This window comes from Pseudophryne corroboree, chromosome 4 (assembly GCF_028390025.1).
Source record: "Pseudophryne corroboree isolate aPseCor3 chromosome 4, aPseCor3.hap2, whole genome shotgun sequence".
NCBI classification, from domain to species: domain Eukaryota; kingdom Metazoa; phylum Chordata; class Amphibia; order Anura; family Myobatrachidae; genus Pseudophryne; species Pseudophryne corroboree.
The window spans coordinates 818,790,985-818,817,659 of NC_086447.1; the positions used below are offsets into that span (position 1 = coordinate 818,790,985).

Consider the following 26,675-nt stretch of genomic DNA (forward strand, 5'->3'; position numbering starts at 1 on the left):
CACATCAGCATACTCAGCAGGGTCTCTCTGGCGGGGAGGAGCGTCACTTTCTGGCACACTCCACGCTTCTTAGCTGTAGTTTTGTGGGTCACCAGCCACTGTGCACTTTCCGTACTGCCTCTGTTATCTCCAGCACCCCTGCGACCCCACCGCTAGCTGCAGCGCTGCCACCCGCAGTGAGTTGCGCCCAGCTCCTTCACACACTTTAGCCGGCGGGTAGCGCTGCAGAAGTCCGCGCTGCTTGCAGGCTCTGACCCCCTCCTCCCTCCAGCATCAGCGTCTCCTGGGAGCTAACCAGTCACTCCCAGTCTCCCCTTACCATAGTGCCCAGCAGCCGTGAGGTCCGCGCCACGTGCATGCTATGACCCCCTCCTCCCTCCAGCCGCAGCATCTCCTGGGGGCTAACCAGTCACTCCCAGTCTCACCTTACCACAGTGCCCGGCAGCTGCGCGAGGTCTGCGGTGTGTAACTGAGGAGGGGGGGAGTGATGCGGACGGGCAGAGGAAGCAGGAATACAGCCTAAGAGAGTCAGCCATGCCAAGTCTCCACCAGCAGCAGATGCCAACAGGTTGGAGTGGAACAGCAGCAGCCAGCAGCAGTGACTCCGGTAAGACACATCTGTTTGTCACCACTGTTCTGTCCCTAATACCAATCTCTCCCGTGCCCTGTGTTCTGTCATGTCCCTGTCACCCCTGGCCTTGACCTGCCACCCTTATCCTGGCCCTTTCACCCTTATCCTGGCCCTTTCACCCTTATCCTGGCCCTGTCACCCTTATGCTGGCCCTGCTACCCCTATCCTGGCCCTGTCACCCCTGTGCTTGCCCTGTCAACCCTATACTGGCCCTGTCACCCCTGTCCTGGTCCTGCCGCCCCTACACTGCCCTGTCACCCCTATCCTGTCCCTGTCATTTCTGTCCTGGCCCCGTCGCCCCTGTCCTGGCCCCGTCACCCCTGTCCTGGCCCCGTCACCCCTGTTCTGACCCTGTCACCCCTGTTCTGACCCTGTCACCCCTGTCCTGGCCCAGTCAACCCTGTTCTGACCCTGTCACCCCTGTCCTGGCCCTGTTACTGGATACCCTCCAACTACCTTTTTGGCAGGTACAGTACCCGCAGCACCTCCAGACCTCTCCCCAATGCACCACACCTCCGCACCTTCCCCTCCACCACATGCGGCACTCCACCCCTCCCCCACATGCTGTGCCTCCAGACCCCCTACACCACCCGCGGCTCCCACTCCTCCGCCCCTTCACCACCCCCAGCAATCTCCAGGCCCCCTCCACCATTCACCCCCCTTATATGTCTCCCCCACACCTGCCCCCCTCCACCCGCAGCATCTGCAGACACCCTCCTCCATCCGCGGTCCCCCCTCACCCACCCCTCCCCCACCAATGGCACCCCCGCACCTGCCCCACCACCACCTGCAGCACCTCCGGACCTCCTTCCCCATCTGCCGCAACACCCGTACCTGCCCCTCCCCTACCCATGGCGCCTGCGGACCCCTACCCCACCAGCGGCACTCCCGCCCCTTCCCATCCCACAGCACCTCCGGAACCCTTCACCCATCTGCAACATCCCCACACCTGCCCCTCCCCCACCCATGGCACCCCTGCCCCTCCCCCACCTGCAGTGCCTCCGGACCTCTCCCCCATCTGCATCCCCCACTCCTCTGCCCCTCCCCCACCCGCAGCACCTCCCAACCCTTCCCCATCCGGGCCCCACCCCCACTTCCGCCCCCCCTCCATCCGCAGCATCTACAGACACCATCCGCAGTACCCCCCGCACCCGCTACATTCTGTACATTGTGGCCTGCAGGTGCTGTTCACGCCGTCGCAAGGGGCTGCGCCTCCTTCACCATCGCACACCCTTTCATTGTGCAATATTTAACCACTAACAAAGGAATGCAGGTAATACTCCATATAACACAAATATTGAACCCCAGAAAGGCATGCAAGGGTTAAGGGGGCGTAGCCCCTTGCGACGGTGTGAAGAGCGCCCGTAGGGTGCGCGATGAAGCACCTAGTTTATTAGATAAGTGTGTGTGCGGGGAGAGTGAGTGCTTGGGCCATGGAGAGTTTAAGAACACAGATGGCATTCAGAATATGACAGTAGGGTCATAAACATCCTGGCCCGGCTAACTTATGATCTTGGCAGGCACACAAAGGGTTAGCTATTTTGTTGGGAGGGTTTAAAAGTTGTTGACAGGTTCCTGATTGGTCAAGTATATAGGGGAGGGGGATAGGGTCTGTTAGGTATGGAATATTCTGGAAAGCAGTCTCTCTTCGTTTGGACGTTACCCACCCGTCCCTCCCTTACGTTTGGATTTTTACTGGTTATCCGTGTCGGCTGATTATTGAGGGGTTTGTGGTGTGGCCGGTTTCAGAATGGCTTAGGTATTAGTAGAATTAGGTATATGTTAATTTCCCCTGGGGGGCAGTTCAGGCAGGGAGGAGTATGGGTGTGGTCAATCTAAGCGGACCGGAGGGCATCACCGGACCTGGTGGGCCCTCCTTTTCTCCTCCTACATGGCTAAACTGCTGCATCAAGTCGATGCTGATGTCGGCAGATGGCCTCATCAGTTTGTGGTGTTGTCCCCCCAAGGCTTTGGGCAGTTGGTCCGCCTTGGCGAGTCAGATGGGCAAGGAAAGGGGCATTTGGTCCGTCTTTGCCTGTCGGGCAGTTGGCTCGAGTTATCAATGATTATTGTTTTATTTTGGCTTATGCTAGGCCGTTCTTATCCTGCCACCATACTTTAGTTAGTTTAAAATTTAAATAGTTAATCCCTCTCAATAAAAAGCTGACCCATTTCACTGCAGCCATTGTTGTCCATGTATTATTTATTAGATAAGTGTGTGTGCGGGGAGAGTGAGTGCTTGGGCCATGGAGAGTTTAAATCCTTTTCTCCTAGTCCGTAGAGGATGCTGGGTCCACTTCATGACCATGGGGTATAGACGGTTCTGCAGGGGCCATGGGCACTCTAAAGACTTTTCAATGGGTGTGAACTGGCTCCTCCCTCTATGCCCCTCCTCCTGACCTCAGTTATAGGAACTGTGCCCAGGGAGACGGACATTTTGAGGAAAGGATTTACTTTAAACTAGTGGTGAGATACATACCAGTTCACACCTCAACCATGCCGCACAACATGGCATTCAACAGAACACACGCCAACAGGCATGAACCAATTACAGCAACATGCTGAAACTAATTTAACACAACTTGTGTAACTCTAATAACTAAACTGCAGGTAAAGTACGCACTGGGACAGGCGCCCAGCATCCTCTATGGACTAGGAGAAAAGGATTTACCAGTAGGTATCAAAATCCTGTTTTCTCATACGTCCTAGAGGATGCTGGGGTCCACTTCATGACCATGGGGTTTATACCAAAGCTCCAGTACGGGCGGGAGAGTGCGGATGACCCTGCAGCACCTATTGACCGTACTTGAGGTCTTCATCGGCCAAGGTGTCAAAGTTGTAGAATTTAGCAAATGTGTTTGACCCCAACCAAGTAGCTGCTCGGCAAAGTTGCAATGCCGAGACCCCCCGGGCAGCCGCCCAGGATGAGCCCACCTTCCTAGTGGAATGGGCCTTCACAGACGTCGGTAACGGCAATCCAGCCGTAGTATGAGCGTGCTGAATCGTACTTCTGATCCAACGCGCAATAGTCTGCTTGGAAGCAGGACACCCAATCTTGTTGGGAGCATACAGGACAAACAAAGCCTCTGTTTTCCGTATTCGAGTTGTTCTAGTGACATAAATCTTCAAAGCCCTAACCACATATAGAGACTTTGACTCAGTGAATGTGTCAGTAACTACTGGCACCACAATAGGTTGGTTTATGTGGAAAGATGAAACCACCTACGGAAGAAAATGTTGACGAGTCCTCAACTCTGCCCTATCTTCATGGAAGATCAGGTAAGGGCTCTTGTGAGACAAGGCCCCCAATTCAGATACCCGCCGTGCGGATGCCAATGCCAAAAGCATTACCACTTTCCAAGTGAGAAACTTCAACTCTATCTCTTGTGGAGGCTCAAACCAATCTGATTGAAGGAACTGCAACAACACGTTAAGGTCCTATGGTGCCTCTGGAAGAGAGGCCAATTGTTTTTGGAAGAACACTGACAAGGCCGAAATCTGGACCTTGGTTGATCCCAATCTTAGGCCCGCCTCCACACCAGGCTGCAGAAAATGGAGAAAACGTCCCAACTCAAACTCTTCCGTAGGAGCCTTCTTGGATTCACACCAAGACACATATTTTCTCCAAATACGGTGGTAATGTTTCGACGTTACTCCTTTCCTGGCCTGAATACAGGTGGGGATGACTTCCTTGGGAACACCCTTTTGGGCTAGGATCCAGCACTCAACAGCCATGCCATCAAACGTAGGCGCGGTAAGTCTTGATACACGCACGGCCCCTGCTGCAGCAGGTCCTCGCGAAGAGGAAGATGCTGAGGATCTTCTATGAGCAACTCCTGAAGATCTGGTTACCAAGCCGGCCTTGGCCAGTCTAGGGCAATGAAGATTGCTCGAACTCTTGTTCTTCTTATGATCCTGAGCACTTTTGGGATCAGCGGAAGTGGAGGGAAGACATACACCGACCGGAACACCCACTGGGCCACCAGCGCATCCACTGCTATTGCTTGAGGGTCTCTCGACCTGGAACAATATTTCTGAAGCTTCTTGTTGAGACGAGATGCCATCATGTCTACTTGAGGAACTCCCCAAAGACTTGTCACCTCTGTGAAGACTTGTTGGTGTAGGGCCCACTCTCCTGGATGGAGATCGTGTCTGCTGAGGAAGTCTGCTTCCCAGTTGTCTACTCCCGGAATGAAAATTGCCGACAGAGCCTTTACATGTCTTTCTGCCCATAGGAGGATCTTCATCACCTATGCCATTGCCGCTCTGCTTTTTGTTCCACCCTGCCTGTTTATGTACGCAACTGCTGTTACATTGTCCGACTGGATCTGCACGGGATGATCTTGAAGAAGATGTACCGCTTGTTGAAGGCCGTTATAAATGGCTCTCAATTCCAGCACATTTATGTGAAGGCAGGCTTCCTGACTTGACCATTTTTCCTGAAAGCTTTCTCCCTGAGTGACAGCTCCCCAGCCTCGGAGACTTGCATCCGTGATTACCAGGAGCCAGTCCTAAATCCCGAACCTGCGTCCCTCTAGTAGGTGAGAACTGTGTAGCCACCACAGGAGCGAAATCCTGGCTTTTGACGACAGGATTATCTTCCGGTGCATGTGTAGGTGGGATCAAGACCACTTGTCCAACAGGTCCCACTGGAACACCCTGGCATGGAACCTGCCAAACTGTATGGCCTCGTAGGCCGCCACCATCTTCCCCAACAACTGAATGCACTGATGGATCGACACACTCAATGATTTCAATATCTGCTTTACCATTTTCTGGATTTCCAGAGCCTTTTCCACCGGAAGAAATACTCTCTGAACTTCTGTGTCCAGAATCATCCCGAGAAAAGACAATCTTGTCGTCAGTTCCAACTGTGACTTTGGATAATTTATGATCCAACTGTGTTGTTGGAGTATTGACAGGGAGAGTGTGATGTTTTGTAACAACTGCTCCCTGGATCTCGCCTTTATCAGGAGATCGTCTAGATAAGGAATTATATTGACTCCTTTTTGACGCAGGAGAACCATCATCTCCGCCATCACCTTGGTGAATACCCTCGGCGCCGTGGAGAGACCGAAAGGTAACATCTGGAATTGGTAATGGCAATCCTGAACCGCGAATCTCGGATAAGCCTGGGGAGGAGGATAAATGGGAACATGCAGGTAAGCATCTTTTATGTCTACAGACACCATGTAGTCCCCCTCCTCCAGACTGGAAATCACTGCCCTCAGTGATTCCATTTTGAACTTGAATCGTTTCAAGTAGAGATTCAGATTTTTCAGGTTTAGGATCGGTCTGACCGAGCCGTCCGGCTTCGGAACTACAAAAAGGCTTGAATAAAACCCCTCCCCTTGTTGTGACAAAGGTACTAGGACTACAACCTGATCCTGACATAATTTTTGGATTGCCGCTGTTACTGCTTCCCTTTCTGGAAGAGAAGCTGGCAAGGTCGATTTGAAAAATCGGCATGGGGGAACGTCTTGAAACTCCAGCTTGTATCCCTGGGACACTATTTGCAAAACCCAGGGATCCAGGCCAGACAGAATCCAACCTTGGCTGAACAGTTTGAGACGTGCCCCCACCCGAGCGGCCTCCCACAAAGGAGCCCCAGCGTCATGCTGAAGATTTGGCAGAAGTAGGGGTAGACTTCTGCTCCTGGCAACCTGAAGCTGCTGTGGACTTCTTTCCCTTTCCCCTTCCCCTACCTGCAAAGAAGGGGGAACCTCTCGCTTTTTTGTATTTATTGGGCTGAAAGGACTGCATGTGCGTGTGACATGTCTTTTTTGCCGGTGCAGGCGCAGAGGGCAAAAATGCTGACTTACCTGCAGTAGCCGCCGAGACTAACTCATCCAGCCCATCACCAAATAAGGCCTCACCTTTACATGGGAGAGCCTCCATATTTCTTTTGGAACCTGCATCCGCATTCCACTGGCGAATCCACAATGCCCGCCGAGCCGATACTGCCATGGTAGCGGCTTGTGAACTCAAGAGTCCAATATCTTTCATCGCTTCTAGCATGTATACGGCAGCGTCTTTGATATTGCCTAACTTAAGGCTCATCTTTATCAATCGTGTCAATTTCGGATGACACGCTTTCTGACCATTTTTCAATAGCGCGACTCACCCACGCGCAAGCAATTGTGGGCCTGAGCAGCGTACCATTGGCAACATAAATGGATTTCAATGTAGTTTCCATCTTTCAGTCTGCCGGCTCTTTTAGTGAAGCCGTGCCAGGTGCAGGGAGAATTACCTTCTTTGTCAACCTGGACAATGCACTGTCTAACACGGGGTGACTCACATTTTTTCCTGTCCTCCACCGGGAAAGGATAAGCTATCTGAATTCTCTTGGGAATATGAAATTTCTTTTCGGGATTCACTCACATCCCTTCAAAGAGTGTATTAAGCTCGTGGGAAGGAGGGAAAGTGACCTTAGATTTCTTTTCTTGATAGAAATAAGCCTTCTCCTGAGGTACAGGAGTGGCTTCTGTGACTTCCAGAACTTCCCTTATAGCCACAATCATATATTGTATATTTTTTGCCAATTTATTATCTATTTCTCTGGAGTCACTATCGTCGACACAAGAATCAGTGTCCGTGTCGATATCAGTATTCACAATATTCGCAAATGGTCTCTTATGTGATCCAGAGGGGTCGCCTGCAGATGGAAGAACAGAGCCCTGAAAAATCACATCCTCCACAGATTTTCTCCAGCACTCAGCATGAGATTCAGACTTATCTAATCTATTGATATGATGCATACTATCACGTATTTCTTTCACCCATGCAGCCTCTTGGTGTGCCAGCAGCGCCACCCATTACACTTCTGTGTCCCTAAAATGATTTCCTCCGGGGAGGAACTCCCTGCCTCTGACATGTCTTACACACGTGTACAACACACACACAGACACACTGGGACTTATAGGGGACAGACCCACAGCAAAATCTGTCAGAAGGACACAGTTTAGGAGCAGCCAGTTCACAACCCCAGCGCAGTATCTAATGCCTGTGAACACAGAATGCCCACTGACATGCAGCGCTTTTTACACAGTAAAACACACTTGTAAAGCACCAAATTCACTTGTCCCCCCCTGTTTTGCACCCTGATACTTGTAGTCAGAAGTGAAGGAGGACCAGCGATGTCTCTGCAGCCTGAGGGGAGAGAACATGGCACTGAGCAGTGTGCTGGCTGCCTGAGGAAGAAGCTCCGCCTTTTTTACCTCAGAAACTTTTCATAATATTTATACTGGTGGGCATATGGGTTGTGCCTGGACGTCTTATGCCCCCTTTTTGCCAGTTTATAGAGGTGTTTTTGCTGCTCAGGGCGCCCCCCCCCCCCTGCGCGCCCTGCACCCTGGCAGTGCCTGTGTGTGGGGGCAGCAATGGCGCGCTGCGCTCCCGCCAGCCGCGCTGTACCTCAGCCGTCACTTTTCTTGATAGAAGATCTGTCTTCTTCTACTCACCTGTCTTCTGACTTCTGGCTCTGTGAGGGGGGTGACGGCATGCTGTGGGAGTGAGCATCTAGGCACAGCTAGCGTTCAGTTCCCTTCAGGAGCTAATGGTGTCCTGTCAGCCAGAAGCAGAGCCATGAAACTCTTCAGGAAGTTGGTTCCCACTTCTGCCCCCTCAGTCCCACGAAGCAGGGAGTCTGTTGCCAGCAGTTCTCCCTGAAAATAAAAAACCTAACATAAGTCTTTTCAGAGAAACTCAGTAGAGCTCCTCAGAGTGCATCCAGTCTGCCTGGGCACATTTCTAAAACTGAGGTCTGGAGGAGGGGCATAGAGGGAGGAGCCAGTTCACACCCATTGAAAATTCTTAAGAGTGCCCATGGCTCCTGCGGAACCGTCTATACCCGATGGTCATGAAGTGGACCCCAGCATCCTCTAGGACGTATGAGAAAGGTGAGTTGTAGTGTAGTGATATAGGGGCAGATGTATTAAGCATGGAGATGGCATAAGGAAGTGATAAACCAGTGATAAGTGCAAGGTAATAAACGCACCAGCCAATCAGGTCCTAACTGTTAATTTACATATTGGTGCTGATTGGCTGGTGCGTTTATCACCTTACACTTATTACTGGTTTATCACTTCCTTATGCCTTCTCCAGGTTAATACATCTGCCCCATAGTGCGGCGTGTAGGGGGGTGTAGTGTAGTGATGTAGTGCAGTGCATTGGGGTGGATGTAATTCAGTGATATTGTGCAGTATGTAAGGGGGTTGTAGTGTGGTGATGTAGTACTGCATGTTGGCGGAATGTAGTGTAGTGATGTAGTGCAGCATATGGGGAGGATACAGTGCAGTGATGTAGTGTTGTAATATAGTACAGCATATAGGGGGATGTGATGTTGTGTAGTGGGGATGTGGGGAACATGCTGCTGCAAAGAGGGGATGTCAGTGAGACACTGGGGGCATACAAAGATGCATGTGGTTAAAAACGCTGCTGTGGAGGGGACATAGCCACAGGCTCTACTTGCCTACTCTCCCAGAAGCTGCGGGAGGCTCACGATTTTTTGGGTAGCTCCCCGCACCCCCGGAAGAGTAGGCAGGTCTCCCGCATCCTGCTCTCACCCTAGTGATGGAGAGATAATCTCCCGTATTCGCTGGTCCGTCGGGTGGGGAAGGGGTTAAAATAACACAAATCGCGTAATTTTAGCCACGCCCCCTTCCCGCAGACCCATAAATTGCGGCATTTTCTGGTGTGGGGCGGGGCTTGATGATGTCACAGTCCGGCCCCACCCCCTTAAGTCTCCTGCAGTGTCCCTGCTGTCCGGACTTCTCCCAGAGAGGAGAAATCTAATGTAGGCAAGTATGCCACAGGCACTGATAGGAACTTGCTACTAACTGCCTCATTCTTCTTTCGTGAGGGGCCCAAAGCATATTTCTCTGACGTCCTAGTGGATGCTGGGGACTCCGTCAGGACCATGGGGAATAGCGGCTCCGCAGGAGACAGGGCACAAAATTTAAAAGTTTGACCACTAGGTGGTGTGTACTGGCTCCTCCCCCTATGACCCTCCTCCAAGCCTCAGTTAGGTTTTTGTGCCCGTCCGAGCAGGGTGCAATCTAGGTGGCTCTCATAAAGAGCTGCTTAGAGTAAAAGTTTTGATAGTTTTATTATTTTCAGTGAGTCCTGCTGGCAACAGGCTCACTGCAACGAGGGACCTAGGGGAGAAGAAGTGAACTCACCTGCGTGCAGGATGGATTTGCTTCTTAGGCTACTGGACACTAGCTCCAGAGGGACGATCACAGGTACAGCCTGGATGGGTCACCGGAGCCGCGCCGCCGACCCCCTTGCAGATGCCGAAGTAAGAAGAGGTCCAGAAACCGGCGGCTGAAGGCTTTTCAGTCTTCATGAGGTAGCGCACAGCACTGCAGCTGTGCGCCATTGCGCTCAGGCACACTTCACACCGGCGGTCACTGAGGGTGCAGGGCGCTGGGGGGGGCGCCCTGGGCAGCAATGTTAATACCTTTCTGGCTAAAAAGAATACATCACATATAGTCCATGAGGCTATATGGATGTATTTCACCCCTGCCAGGTCTCAGAAAAACCGGGAGAAGAGCCCGCCGGAATAGGGGGCGGGGCCTATCTCCTCAGCACACAGCGCCATTTTCCTACACAGCTCCGCTGCTAGGAAGGCTCCCAGGCTCTCCCCTGCACTGCACTACAGAAACAGGGTAAAAAACAGAGAGGGGGGGCATTTTTTGGCGATATTATATATATTTAAGCAGCTATAAGGAAACAACACTTATATAAGGTTGTTCCTATATAATTATAGCGCTTTGGTGTGTGCTGGCAAACTCTCCCTCTGTCTCCCCAAAGGGCTAGTGGGGTCCTGTCTTCTATCAGAGCATTCCCTGTGTGTCTGCTGTGTGTCGGTACGTGTGTGTCGACATGTATGAGGACGATGTTGGTGTGGAGGCGGAGCAATTGCCGGTAATGGTGATGTCACCCCCTAGGGAGTCGACACCGGAATGGATGGCTTTGTTTATGGAATTACGTGATAATGTCAGCACGCTGCAAAAGTCGGTTGACGACATGAGACGACCGGCAAACCAGTTAGTACCTGTACAGGCGTCTCAAACACCGTCAGGGGCTGTAAAACGCCCTTTGCCTCAGTCGGTCGACACAGACCCAGACACGGACACCGAATCTAGTGTCGACGGTGAAGAAACGAACGTATTTTCCAGTAGGGCCACACGTTATATGATCACGGCAATGAAGGAGGCTTTGCATATCTCTGATACTGCAAGTACCACAAAAAGGGGTATTATGTGGGGTCTGAAAAAACTACCTGTAGTTTTTCCTGAATCAGAGGAATTGAATGACGTGTGTGATGAAGCGTGGGTTACCCCTGATAAAAAACTGCTAATTTCAAAGAAGTTATTGGCGTTATACCCTTTCCCGCCAGAGGTTAGGGCGCGCTGGGAAACACCCCCTAGGGTGGACAAGGCGCTCACACGTTTATCCAAACAAGTGGCGTTACCGTCTCCTGATACGGCCGCCCTCAAGGATCCAGCTGATAGGAGGCTGGAAAATACTCTAAAAAGTATATACACACATACTGGTGTTATACTGCGACCAGCAATCGCCTCAGCCTGGATGTGCAGTGCTGGGGTGGCTTGGTCGGATTCCCTGACTGAAAATATTGATACTCTGGATAGGGACAGTATTTTATTGACTATAGAGCAATTAAAGGATGCATTCCTTTATATGCGAGATGCACAGAGGGATATCTGCACTCTGGCATCAAGAGTAAGTGCGATGTCCATATCTGCCAGAAGAAGTCTATGGACACGACAGTGGTCAGGCGATGCGGATTCCAAACGGCATATGGAAGTATTGCCGTAAAAAGGGGAGGAATTATTTGGGGTCGGTCTATCGGATTTGGTAGCCACGGCAACAGCCGGGAAGTCCTCCTTTTTACCTCAAGTCCCCTCCCAGCAGAAAAAGACGCAGTCTTTTCAGCCGCAGTCCTTTCGTTCCTATAAGAACAAGCGAACAAAAGGACATTCATATTTGCCCCGAGGCAAAGGAAAGGGTAAGAGACTGCAGCAAGCAGCCCCTTCCCAGGAGCAGAAGTCCTCCCCGGCTTCTGCAAAGGCCTCAGCATGACGCTGGGACCTTACAAGCGGACTCAGGGGCGGTGGGGGGTCGCCTCAAGAATTTCAGCGCACAGTGGGCTCACTCGCAGGTGGACCCCTGGATCCTGCAGGTAGTATCTCAGGGTTACAGGTTGGAATTCGAGAAGTCTCCCCCTCGCCGGTTCCTAAAATCTGCTTTGCCAACGTCTCCCTCAGACAGGGCGACGGTATTGGAAGCCATTCACAAGCTGTATTCTCAGCAGGTGATAATCAAGGTACCCCTTCTACAACAGGGAAAGGGGTATTACTCCACGCTATTTGTGGTACCGAAGCCGGACGGCTCGGTAAGACCTATTCTAAATCTGAAATCTCTGAACCTGTACATACAAAAATTCAAGTTCAAGATGGAGTCACTCAGAGCAGTGATAGCGAATCTGGAAGAAGGGGATTTTATGGTGTCCTTGGACATCAAGGATGCTTACCTTCATGTCCCAATTTGCCCTTCACACCAAGGGTACCTCAGGTTCGTGGTACAAAACTGTCATTATCAGTTTCAGACGCTGCCGTTTGGATTGTCCACGGCACCCAGGGTCTTTACCAAGGTAATGGCCGAAATGATGATCCTTCTTCGAAAATGGTGGCTTCTTACGAAGCGATTCCATTCGGCAGATTCCATGCACGAATTTTTCAGTGGGATCTGCTAGACAAATGGTCCGGATCGCATCTGCAGATGCATCAGCGGATAAAATTGTCGACAAGGACAAGGGTCTCTCTGCTATGGTGGTTGCAGAGTGCTCATCTGTTAGAGGGCCGCAGATTCGGCATACAGAACTGGGTCCTAGTGACCACGGATGCCAGCCTGAGAGGCTGGGGAGCGGTCACACAAGGAAGAAACTTCCAGGGCGTGTGGTCAAGCCTGGAAACATCTCTTCACATAAATATACTGGAACTAAGAGCAATCTACAATGCTCTAAGCCTGGCAAAACCTCTGCTTCAGGGTCAGCCGGTGTTGATCCTGTCGGACAACATCACGGCAGTCGCCCACGTAAACAGACAGGGCGGCACAAGAAGCAGGAGGGCAATGGCAGAAGCTGCAAGGATTCTTCACTGGGCGGAAAATCATGTGATAGCACTGTCAGCAGTGTTCATCCCGGGAGTGGACAACTGGGAAGCAGACTTCCTCAGCAGACACGATCTTCACCCGGGAGAGTGGGGACTTCATCCAGAAGTCTTCCACATGATTGTAGTCCATTGGGAAAGACCAATGGTGGACATGATGGCGTCCCGCCTCAACAAAAAACTGGACAGGTATTGCGCCAGGTCAAGAGACCCTCAGGCAATAGCTGTGGACGCTCTGGTAACACCATGGGTGTACCAGTCAGTGTATGTGTTCCCTCCTCTGCCTCTCATACCCAAGGTACTGAGAATTATACGGCAAAGGGGAGTAAGAACGATACTAGTGGCTCCGGACTGGCCAAGAAGGACTTGGTACCCGGAACTTCAGGAGATGCTCACGGAAGATCCGTGGCCTCTACCTCTAAGAAGGGATCTGCTTCAGCAGGGACCGTGTCTATTCCAAGACTTACCGCGGCTGCGTTTGACGGCATGGCGGTTGAACGCCGGATCCTAAGGGAAAAAGGCATTCCGGAAGAGGTCATCCCTACCCTGGTCAAAGCCAGGAAGGAGGTGACTGCACAACATTATCACCGCATTTGGAGAAAATATGTTGCATGGTGTGAGGCCAGGAAGGCCCCGACAGAGGAATTTCAACTGGGTCGATTCCTACATTTCCTGCAAACAGGATTATCTATGGGCCTCAAATTAGGGTCCATTAAGGTTCAAATTTCGGCCCTGTCGATTTTCTTCCAGAAAGAATTGGCTTCAGTTCCTGAAGTCCAGACTTTTGTAAAAGGAGTACTACATATACAGCCCCCGGTTGTGCCCCCAGTTGCACCGTGGGATCTCAATGTAGTTTTGGATTTTCTCAAATCCCATTGGTTTGAGCCACTCAAATCGGTAGATTTGAAATATCTTACATGGAAAGTAACCATGCTACTGGCCCTGGCTTCAGCCAGGAGAGTGTCGGAATTGGCGGCTTTATCGTATAAAAGCCCATATCTGATTTTCCATTCGGACAGGGCAGAATTGAGGACGCGTCCTCATTTTCTGCCTAAGGTGGTATCAGCGTTTCACCTGAACCAGCCTATTGTGGTGCCTGCGACTACTAGCGATTTGGAGGATTCCAAGTTGCTGGACGTTGTCAGAGCATTGAAAATATATATTTCAAGGACGGCTGGAGTCAGAAAATCTGACTCGCTGTTTATACTGTATGCACCCAACAAGCTGGGTGCTCCTGCTTCTAAGCAGACGATTGCTCGTTGGATTTGTAGCACAATTCAACTGGCACATTCTGTGGCAGGCCTGCCACAGCCTAAATCTGTCAATGCCCACTCCACAAGGAAGGTGGGCTCATCTTGGGCGGCTGCCCGAGGGGTCTCGGCATTACAACTCTGCCAAGCAGCTACGTGGTCAGGGGAGAACACGTTTGTAAAATTCTACAAATTTGATACCCTGGCTAAGGAGGACCTGGAGTTCTCTCATTCGGTGCTGTAGAGTCATCCGCACTCTCCCGCCCGTTTGGGAGCTTTGGTATAATCCCCATGGTCCTGACGGAGTCCCCAGCATCCACTAGGACGTCAGAGAAAATAAGAATTTACTCACCGGTAATTCTATTTCTCGTAGTCCGTAGTGGATGCTGGGCGCCCATCCCAAGTGCGGATTGTCTGCAATACTTGTACATAGTTATTGTTACAAAAAAATCGGGTTGTTTATTGTTGTGAGCCATCTTTTCAGAGGCTCCTACCTTATCATACTGTTAACTGGGTTCAGATCACAAGTTGTACGGTGTGATTGGTGTGGCTGGTATGAGTCTTACCCGGGATTCAAAATCCTTCCTTATTGTGTACGCTCGTCCGGGCACAGTATCCTAACTGAGGCTTTGAGGAGGGTCATAGGGGGAGGAGCCAGTACACACCACCTAGTGGTCAAACTTTTAAATTTTGTGCCCTGTCTCCTGCGGAGCCGCTATTCCCCATGGTCCTGACGGAGTCCCCAGCATCCACTACGGACTACGAGAAATAGAATTACCGGTGAGTAAATTCTTATTTTTTGCACCTGGGATTCTGCCCCTGAACCAGCCAGATTGCCCAGATCTAGACTGTCACTCCCTCAGTTTCAAGACAACGAGTCTGCCTCATGCACATTCTTACCAGTCTATGGGGCAGATTTAACAACGAGTGATATTCTTGTTATCAAGGAATGATAAATAGTTCCCCAGCTCCCAACTGTTATTTTTCAAACACATGACAGAAGCTGATTGGTTTGAGCACAATTTATCATACCTAACGAGTCATAACAAGAATATCACTAATTGTTAAATCTGTTCTTATATTTCTTACTAAACTTCCCTTGCTAAGAAAAATAAGTTTAATAGGTCAAACCATGCTTCTCTGCCATGGCATGTTATGGTTTTCTTTACTAGTGTAAAGCTCATGAAACAAAATACTTTGCTAGACTGATAAGCTGGTTCACTGACAGCTATCACACCCTGCAGAGTACACAATTCCCCCAAGACCAACCACACCACATTATCTTAGGTACCAATTTTCTTGTCACTTTCTGGAGTAATAGGGGGAGATGTATCAAACCTTAGAAAGAGATGCAGTGGAGAAGCCACCCAAAGTAACTAATCAACCTTTGTCATTTTATACATTATGCTAGGTAAATGATAGCGAGAAGCTGATTGATTGATTGATTGATTGATTGATTGATATGGGTAAACTCCACTTTATCTGTCTCTAAGGTTTGAGACATCTCCCCCAAAGTCACCACTCCAGATGGGAATTTTTAAATTGCATATTTGTTATCAATCAAATCCATGATTTTTCCACTTAGGTTTAATCTATATTATTCCTGGAATACTATTTGTAAATGAGGTTGTGTAAGAAACCTTTGCCATATGCTGTACTGTACACTTTTTCTATCCAGAAATGAACTAGCTATTGCTTTCTATGGAAAATATTTAGCAGGCAGCAGGGGTACATTAAAAGAGGAGGGGGCCCCGTGTGATGTCTCAATGGGCTCTCTCCTATCTAGCAGCGGGCGCAAGTTTGTAGACTATGGCACTGTACCACAATCTACTGAGCATGCGCAGGTCTCCTTAAACATGGTGACCACGTTAGGGATGGCCATCGGTACCATCGATGGTTATAAAATATGCTATCATCTACCATCGATGGTTCCTGGTATCGAATAGCCACGCATGGGCAGAAGAGGCTATGCTGGAGAACGTCTCTGCAAGCAATAGTTACATCTGCGCATGCGTGGTGTAGCTTCCCCGGCGGCTGGCTGCACACAGTCTCCCACTGAGTGATAGACACAGTGGGTGGGGAGAGGGAGGACGGGAGCTGGGAGAGGTTGGACTGGGGCGGGGTTGGTGACGTGCTGACTAATAGCAGCCGCTATGCCTTCCCTTCCCCTCCCCTCCGTTACTGTATCCCGGCAGCAATGAGTGGAGCCAGGAGGTGAGGTACGTCTGGCCAAGGCAGCATCTATCTACCCCTGACTCCAGGCACAGTGCAGTGCATCGCCATCGGCCCCACTCCTCACCATCAATGGCAGAACACTATCTAATGATCTGCCATCGATGGTGAAAGTAGTAAATACTGTTTAAAAAAATCAATGCTTTGTAAACATCGATGGTCGATGGCCATCCATAGTCCACACACATGCATAAATCACTGGGAAAATGGCTGCCGCACCATTTCTTGAAAGGCAATAGCTTAAATGCAAATAAATATGATTTTGTTCATGCATAATGTATACAGATCTACATCAGTGCGGACTAGGAGGGGGCAGCCTAGTCAATGCATAAGGGGTGTGTCGGCCACATAGGTGGACTGTGGGGGGGAGCCTGACAGCACAATCATGTTATCAATCATAGCTGCATCCCCTGCTATACAGTGCTGAGAGAACAGGCATTGTATTGGAGGGGGTGGGACCAGTGGCGGAACTAGCGAGCAGTGGGCCCAGGTGCGACAAAATGCTTTGGGCTTCCCCCATCCCATCCATGTCCACCCCCTCACCCCTGGACAGGATCTGGTGAGGGGGACCTGCTCAGGGCCAGGGAAATGGATACCTAGCAACAGTGCCGTAACTAGAAATTTTAGCGCTGTGTGCAAGAAACGGCATCGGAGCCCCCCCTCTATGTAAAACAGGGGCGTGGCCACAAAATAATACCAATTGCACAGTAGTCTCCATTATTCAAACTACGCCGCACAGTAGCACCACTACACCAGGTAGAGCCCCTTTTACACATTACGGCAGACAGCGCCCCCCTTTTTACACATTACGGCAGACAGCGCCCCCTTTTTTACACATTACGGCAGGCAGCGTCCCCTTTTTACACATTACGGCAGACAGCGTCCCCTTTTTACACATTAAGGCAGCCAGTCCCCCTTTTTACACATTACGGCAGACAGCGTCCCCTTTTTACACATTAAGGCAGACAGACAGATAGAAAGAAAGAAAGAAAGAAAGAAAGAAAGAAAGAAAGAAAGAAAGAAAAGATTATACTTACTGTCTCCGCTGGCAGTCAGGCTCCTCGGTGCAGCTTGATGGCGGATGATGATCCCGAGCAGGGGAGAAGAAGGAGGAGGGAGGTGGAGGGGGGAGCCACAGCAGCGCAGTGTAATTGGTGGAGGCGCTGCTGCTGCTGTCCCTCTCCTTCACCATAGGCTGCCCTCCTCCGCTGTAAATGCTGGGATGCGCTTCCCAGCATTCACAGCGGCGGAGGGCAGCCTGTGGTGAAGGAGAGGGACAGCAGCAGCGCCTCCACCAATTACACTGCCCTGATGCGGCTCCCTCCTCCACCTTCCCTCCCCATGGCGCAGCGCTCCTCTCCTCTGTGGGCGGCGGACAGCGGCAAGTAATGAGTCAGCTTGACTCATTACATGCCGCGTTGGCTTTGGACCCCTGGACAGTGGCGGGCCCCAGTGCAAGTAGTTCTGCCACTGGGTGGGACTATGACGATGCGATTCAGGCACCCTCTTGTGCCTTGTAAGTAAGCAGCCACGGAAGGGTTGTTTTTTTTTTTGGGGGGGGGGCGAGAGGCTGGCAGGCGGTGCAAGCTGCTGGATGGGGGTGCGGGAGACTTGCCCGCCTTTCCAGGGGGCTGGGAGCGCCTCTCAATTTTCAGCAGCCTCCCGGCTGTTCCAGGAGGGTAGGCAAGTATGCAATGCTGTAATCTCAGCTTTCGCCATGATCTCTATCAAACAGGTTCATGTTAGCTAAAACTGTATTTTAAGGACCATTTCCACCTTTTGGAAAGTAACCCACACCCCCAGTATCCAACTTACATGTAGCCCCCATTCTCTCTGTTGTTAAGAACAAGAATTTGGGCCTACTGTATACACATGAGGAACAGCGGTGGGTTTAACTTTTTAAAATTTTTCAGGTTGGATTTGCCTTTAAAGCAATTGATGCTTTAAGTCTAGTGACTATCGTGGGAATAGTGCCGGCTCATGCATATTACAGGCTTCTACATTTTACCCATTGAATGATCTAAACTAACATTCAGTAGAATGCAGCCTATGAATTCATTATGAACCATTCTAACCGATTATAAGGCAGCCGTATACTCACAGGGCCTAATTCAGAGTTGTACGCTTATACAGTTGCAATTGTGTAGGCTACGGAACTGCTAATCTTAGCAAGTGAAGCTGCCGTCCAAAAATGACAAGAGCCACCCATCGGAGTCATCGCAAACCCATTCGCACCTGCGTATACCTTCGTAGGCTACATGCAACAACAAGGAACATCGAATGCTTGAACAGGTACTGTATATGGCTACGCAGACTGGCCGGGACAGTAGCGACACAGATGCCATGATCACAGCTGATTTCAGATACACCCCCTAAAAATGGCCATTTTTGCCACCACATCGCATGCACAGTCTTTCCCCATGCAGTGAACCCCGCGGGTAATGTGCATTGACCCATAGATTCTGTGCTAAGTGGTAGAAACTTTGGGTTACCCCACACATTAAACCCCAGAGAGCGCATTTAGGGGGTCATTCCAACCCTTTTGCACGCAGCGGTTTATCGCTGCGGTGCGAACGGGTGCGGAATGCGCATGCACGGCGGGCGCAGTGCACGTGCACAACGTTGTCCGGCGACAGGGGTCGCCGTGTTACGTTGCGACTTACAAAGGAAGCAGTCGCAGAGCCGACCACAAAGAAGATTGACAGGAAGGATGTGTGCCAGGGCGGATCCGGACCGTTTGGAGCCATTTTCGGGGAGTGGTGAGTATAATGCAGGTGTGTCCAGCAGAACGGAGGGCGGAGGAGTGACGTCAAAACCAGCCCCATCATCGCTGGATCCATCGCACAGGGTAAGTAGGTATAGTCCTAGTCTATTTCTGCTTGAATTTTTTTTAGCTTAGCAGGGCTGCACAAGCGATCGCAGCCCTGCTAAGCTAAAATTCACTCCCCCATAGGCGTAGACTAGTTGATCGCAGCAGCAGCAGCAAAAAGTTGCTGGCTGCGATCAACTCGGAATGACCACCTTAATGCAGAATTTTCCTCACAGCTCTTGAGGCTGCAAGCAAAAATTTGCATCAAGTGCACCATTTGGGGCTTCACGTGCGGAATGCAAACAGCTCAGGGCTGACAATTAGCCACAGGGTTTAATTGAATCTGCCTCTGTGTTTCCATTTTAAGTAGGGTTTAGTATTCCTTCAACATTTAATCCAGCAAGCGCAGGCTGGCACACTCTGTGAATGCCTTTGCTTGTGTCTACAAAAGGTTTATCTAGGAGTTACACAACATTACACAAAAGACACTAGGGGCATCAAAGGATTTACTGCATTTTCTTTCTCTTGGATACGAGGTCCTGTGAACTGTAAACACCAGCAAATGAAAACGTACTGGTTATCCTCTCATGTTTAATCTGTTGATGAAATGTAATTATAGCATGACAATAGCTGAAAATCACAGGACCACAACAGCAGGAAATCATGTTGTTTAATGCTAGTTGTGAATCTTAAATGTACCTAAAAGCGACGGAAGATAAAAGGAACGGCATAGTATTTCCCCCTTACTGATACACATACTCTCCCGATTTTTCGGGTAGTTCATAGAGATGAGCGGGTTCGGTTTCTCTGAAACCGAACCCGCACGAACTTCATGTTTTTTTCACGGGTCCGAGCAGACTCGGATCCTCCCGCCTTGCTCGGTTAACCCGAGCGCGCCCGAACGTCATCATGACGCTGTCGGATTCTCGCGAGACTCGGATTCTATATAAGGAGCCGCGCGTCGCCGCCATTTTCACACGTGCATTGAGATTGATAGGGAGAGGACGTGGCTGGCGTCCTCTCCATTAGAAATTAGATTAGAAGAGAGAGAGAGATTGTGCAGAGTCAGACAGAGTTTACCACAGTGACCAGTGCAGTTGTTGTTAGTTAACTTTTATTTATTTTAATATATCCGTTCTCTGCTATATCCGTTCTCTGCCTGAAAAAAAACGATACACAGCAGCAGCCAGTCACACAGTGTGACTCAGTCTGTGTGCACTCAGCTCAGCCCAGTGTGCTGCACATCAATGTATAAAAGGCAAAGCTTATAATAATTGTGGGGGAGACTGGGGAGCACTGCAGGTTGTTATAGCAGGAGCCCCCAGGAGTACATAATATTATATTAATTTAAAATTAAACAGTGCACACTTTTGCTGCAGGAGTGCCACTGCCAGTGTGACTAGTGGTGACCAGTGCCTGACCACCAGTATAGTAGTATATTGTTGTATGTATTGTATACTATCTCTTTATCAACCAGTCTATATTAGCAGCAGACACAGTACAGTGCGGTAGTTCACGGCTGTGGCTACCTCTGTGTCGGCAGTCGGAACTCGGCAGGCAGTCCGTCCATCCATAATTGTATTACAATATATACCACCTAACCGTGGTATTTTTTTTTCTTTCTTTATACCGTCGTCATAGTGTCATACTAGTTGTTACGAGTATACTACTATCTCTTTATCAACCAGTGTACAGTGCGGTAGTTCACGGCTGTGGCTACCTCTGTGTCGGCAGTCGGCAGGCAGTCCGTCCATCCATAATTGTATTATTATTATAATATATACCACCTAACCGTGGTTTTTTTTTCATTCTTTATACCGTCATAGTGTCATACTAGTTGTTACGAGTATACTACTATCTCTTTATCAACCAGTGTACAGTGCGGTAGTTCACGGCTGTGGCTACCTCTGTGTCGGCAGTCGGCAGGCAGTCCGTCCATCCATAATTGTATTATTATTATAATATATACCACCTAACCGTGGTTTTTTTTTCATTCTTTATACCGTCGTCATAGTGTCATACTAGTTGTTACGAGTATACTACTATCTCTTTATCAACCAGTGTACAGTGCGGTAGTTCACGGCTGTGGCTACCTCTGTGTCGGCAGTCGGCAGGCAGTCCGTCCATCCATAATTGTATTATTATTATAATATATACCACCTAACCGTGGTTTTTTTTTCATTCTTTATACCGTCGTCATAGTGTCATACTAGTTGTTACGAGTATACTACTATCTCTTTATCAACCAGTGTACAGTGCGGTAGTTCACGGCTGTGGCTACCTCTGTGTCGGCAGTCGGCAGGCAGTCCGTCCATCCATAATTGTATTATTATTATAATATATACCACCTAACCGTGGTTTTTTTTTCATTCTTTATACCGTCGTCATAGTGTCATACTAGTTGTTACGAGTATACTACTATCTCTTTATCAACCAGTGTACAGTGCGGTAGTTCACGGCTGTGGCTACCTCTGTGTCGGCAGTCGGCAGGCAGTCCGTCCATCCATAATTGTATTATTATTATAATATATACCACCTAACCGTGGTTTTTTTTTCATTCTTTATACCGTCGTCATAGTGTCATACTAGTTGTTACGAGTATACTACTATCTCTTTATCAACCAGTGTACAGTGCGGTAGTTCACGGCTGTGGCTACCTCTGTGTCGGCAGTCGGCAGGCAGTCCGTCCATCCATAATTGTATTATTATTATAATATATACCACCTAACCGTGGTTTTTTTTTCATTCTTTATACCGTCGTCATAGTGTCATACTAGTTGTTACGAGTATACTACTATCTCTTTATCAACCAGTGTACAGTGCGGTAGTTCACGGCTGTGGCTACCTCTGTGTCGGCAGTCGGCAGGCAGTCCGTCCATCCATAATTGTATTATTATTATAATATATACCACCTAACCGTGTTTTTTTTTTCATTCTTTATACCGTCGTCATAGTGTCATACTAGTTGTTACGAGTATACTACTATCTCTTTATCAACCAGTGTACAGTGCGGTAGTTCACGGCTGTGGCTACCTCTGTGTCGGCAGTCGGCAGGCAGTCCGTCCATCCATAATTGTATTATTATTATAATATATACCACCTAACCGTGGTTTTTTTTTCATTCTTTATACCGTCGTCATAGTGTCATACTAGTTGTTACGAGTATACTACTATCTCTTTATCAACCAGTGTACAGTGCGGTAGTTCACGGCTGTGGCTACCTCTGTGTCGGCAGTCGGCAGGCAGTCCGTCCATCCATAATTGTATTATTATTATAATATATACCACCTAACCGTGGTTTTTTTTTCATTCTTTATACCGTCGTCATAGTGTCATACTAGTTGTTACGAGTATACTACTATCTCTTTATCAACCAGTGTACAGTGCGGTAGTTCACGGCTGTGGCTACCTCTGTGTCGGCAGTCGGCAGGCAGTCCGTCCATCCATAATTGTATTATTATTATAATATATACCACCTAACCGTGGTTTTTTTTTCATTCTTTATACCGTCGTCATAGTGTCATACTAGTTGTTACGAGTATACTACTATCTCTTTATCAACCAGTGTACAGTGCGGTAGTTCACGGCTGTGGCTACCGCTGTGTCGGCAGTCGGCAGGCAGTCCGTCCATCCATAATTGTATTATTATTATAATATATACCACCTAACCGTGGTTTTTTTTTCATTCTTTATACCGTCGTCATAGTGTCATACTAGTTGTTACGAGTATACTACTATCTCTTTATCAACCAGTGTACAGTGCGGTAGTTCACGGCTGTGGCTACCTCTGTGTCGGCAGTCGGCAGGTATCCAATACTAGTATCCAATCCATCCATCTCCATTGTTTACCTGAGGTGCCTTTTAGTTCTGCCTATAAAATATGGAGAACAAAAAAGTTGAGGTTCCAAAATTAGGGAAAGATCAAGATCCACTTCCACCTCGTGCTGAAGCTGCTGCCACTAGTCATGGTCGAGACGATGAAATGCCAGCAACGTCGTCTGCCAAGGCCGATGCCCAATGTCATAGTACAGAGCATGTCAAATCCAAAACACCAAATATCAGAAAAAAAAGGACTCCAAAACCTAAAATAAAATTGTCGGAGGAGAAGCGTAAACTTGCCAATATGCCATTTACCACACGGAGTGGCAAGGAACGGCTGAGGCCCTGGCCTATGTTCATGGCTAGTGGTTCAGCTTCACATGAGGATGGAAGCACTCAGCCTCTCGCTAGAAAACTGAAAAGACTCAAGCTGGCAAAAGCACCGCAAAGAACTGTGCGTTCTTCGAAATCCCAAATCCACAAGGAGAGTCCAATTGTGTCGGTTGCGATGCCTGACCTTCCCAACACTGGAGGTGAAGAGCATGCGCCTTCCACCATTTGCACGCCCCCTGCAAGTGCTGGAAGGAGCACCCGCAGTCCAGTTCCTGATAGTCAGATTGAAGATGTCAGTGTTGAAGTACACCAGGATGAGGAGGATATGGGTGTTGCTGGCGCTGGGGAGGAAATTGACCAGGAGGATTCTGATGGTGAGGTGGTTTGTTTAAGTCAGGCACCCGGGGAGACACCTGTTGTCCGTGGGAGGAATATGGCCGTTGACATGCCAGGTGAAAATACCAAAAAAATCAGCTCTTCGGTGTGGAGGTATTTCACCAGAAATGCGGACAACAGGTGTCAAGCCGTGTGTTCCCTTTGTCAAGCTGTAATAAGTAGGGGTAAGGACGTTAACCACCTCGGAACATCCTCCCTTATACGTCACCTGCAGCGCATTCATAATAAGTCAGTGACAAGTTCAAAAACTTTGGGTGACAGCGGAAGCAGTCCACTGACCAGTAAATCCCTTCCTCTTGTAACCAAGCTCACGCAAACCACCCCACCAACTCCCTCAGTGTCAATTTCCTCCTTCCCCAGGAATGCCAATAGTCCTGCAGGCCATGTCACTGGCAAGTCTGACGAGTCCTCTCCTGCCTGGGATTCCTCCGATGCATCCTTGCGTGTAACGCCTACTGCTGCTGGCGCTGCTGTTGTTGCCGCTGGGAGTCGATGGTCATCCCAGAGGGGAAGTCGTAAGCCCACTTGTACTACTTCCAGTAAGCAATTGACTGTTCAACAGTCCTTTGCGAGGAAGATGAAATATCACAGCAGTCATCCTACTGCAAAGCGGATAACTGAGGCCTTGGCATCCTGGGTGGTGAGAAACGTGGTTCCGGTATCCATCATTACTGCAGAGCCAACTAGAGACTTGTTGGAGGTACTGTGTCCCCGGTACCAAATACCATCTAGGTTCCATTTCTCTAGGCAGGCGATACCGAAAATGTACACAGACCTCAGAAAAAGAGTCACCAGTGTCCTAAAAAATGCAGCTGTACCCAATGTCCACTTAACCACGGACATGTGGACAAGTGGAGCAGGGCAGGCTCAGGACTGTATGACTGTGACAGCCCACTGGGTAGATGTATGGACTCCCGCCGCAAGAACAGCAGCGGCGGCACCAGTAGCAGCATCTCGCAAACGCCAACTCTTTCCTAGGCAGGCTACGCTTTGTATCACCGCTTTCCAGAATACGCACACAGCTGAAAACCTCTTACGGCAACTGAGGAAGATCATCGCGGAATGGCTTACCCCAATTGGACTCTCCTGTGGATTTGTGGCATCGGACAACGCCAGCAATATTGTGTGTGCATTAAATCTGGGCCAATTCCAGCACGTCCCATGTTTTGCACATACCTTGAATTTGGTGGTGCAGAATTTTTTAAAAAACGACAGGGGCGTGCAAGAGATGCTGTCGGTGGCCAGAAGAATTGCGGGACACTTTCGGCGTACAGGCACCACGTACAGAAAACTGGAGCACCACCAAAAACTACTGAACCTGCCCTGCCATCATCTGAAGCAAGAAGTGGTAACGAGGTGGAATTCAACCCTCTATATGCTTCAGAGGTTGGAGGAGCAGCAAAAGGCCATTCAAGCCTATACAATTGAGCACGATATAGTAGGTGGAATGCACCTGTCTCAAGTGCAGTGGAGAATGATTTCAACGTTGTGCAAGGTTCTGATGCCCTTTGAACTTGCCACACGTGAAGTCAGTTCAGACACTGCCAGCCTGAGTCAGGTCATTCCCCTCATCAGGCTTTTGCAGAAGAAGCTGGAGGCATTGAAGAAGGAGCTAACACGGAGCGATTCCGCTAGGCATGTGGGACTTGTGGATGCAGCCCTTAATTCGCTTAACAAGGATTCACGGGTGGTCAATCTGTTGAAATCAGAGCACTACATTTTGGCCACCGTGCTCGATCCTAGATTTAAAGCCTACCTTGGATCTCTCTTTCCGGCAGACACAGGTCTGCTGGGGTTGAAAGACCTGCTGGTGACAAAATTGTCAAGTCAAGCGGAACGCGACCTGTCAACATCTCCTCCTTCACATTCTCCCGCAACTGGGGGTGCGAGGAAAAGGCTCAGAATTCCGAGCCCACCCGCTGGCGGTGATGCAGGGCAGTCTGGAGCGACTGCTGATGCTGACATCTGGTCCGGACTGAAGGACCTGACAACGATTACGGACATGTCGTCTACTGTCACTGCATATGATTCTCTCAACATTGATAGAATGGTGGAGGATTATATGAGTGACCGCATCCAAGTAGGCACGTCACACAGTCCGTACTTATACTGGCAGGAAAAAGAGGCAATTTGGAGGCCCTTGCACAAACTGGCTTTATTCTACCTAAGTTGCCCTCCCACAAGTGTGTACTCCGAAAGAGTGTTTAGTGCCGCCGCTCACCTTGTCAGCAATCGGCGTACGAGGTTACATCCAGAAAATGTGGAGAAGATGATGTTCATTAAAATGAATTATAATCAATTCCTCCGCGGAGACATTGACCAGCAGCAATTGCCTCCACAAAGTACACAGGGAGCTGAGATGGTGGATTCCAGTGGGGACGAATTGATAATCTGTGAGGAGGGGGATGTACACGGTGATATATCGGAGGGTGAAGATGAGGTGGACATCTTGCCTCTGTAGAGCCAGTTTGTGCAAGGAGAGATTAATTGCTTCTTTTTTGGGGGGGGTCCAAACCAACCCGTCATATCAGTCACAGTCGTGTGGCAGACCCTGTCACTGAAATGATGGGTTGGTTAAAGTGTGCATGTCCTGTTTTGTTTATACAACATAAGGGTGGGTGGGAGGGCCCAAGGATAATTCCATCTTGCACCTCTTTTTTCTTTTCTTTTTCTTTGCATCATGTGCTGATTGGGGAGGGTTTTTTGGAAGGGACATCCTGCGTGACACTGCAGTGCCACTCCTAGATGGGCCCGGTGTTTGTGTCGGCCACTAGGGTCGCTAATCTTACTCACACAGCTACCTCATTGCGCCTCTTTTTTTCTTTGCGTCATGTGCTGTTTGGGGAGGGTTTTTTGGAAGGGACATCCTGCGTGACACTGCAGTGCCACTCCTAGATGTGCCCGGTGTTTGTGTCGGCCACTAGGGTCGCTAATCTTACTCACACAGTCAGCTACCTCATTGCGCCTCTTTTTTTCTTTGCGTCATGTGCTGTTTGGGGAGGGTTTTTTGG

The 26,675-nt window shown here is 49.5% G+C and overlaps 1 protein-coding gene across 2 annotated transcripts in view; it reads right to left on the reverse strand.

Moving 5' to 3' along the window:
• The window catches only part of LOC134910449 (rho-associated protein kinase 2-like), a 210,723-nt gene that overhangs the window by 82,278 nt on the left and 101,770 nt on the right, over window positions 1-26,675 (reverse strand). The window contains exon 1 of one of the 2 annotated variants that reach the window (XM_063918493.1): window positions 7,731-7,818. The exons of the other annotated variant lie outside the window; for it this stretch is intronic. The gene's annotated coding sequence lies outside the window, so the exon portion shown is untranslated. Of the gene's footprint in view, window positions 1-7,730; window positions 7,819-26,675 lie in introns of those variants that run through there. 2 annotated transcript variants of the gene reach the window in all.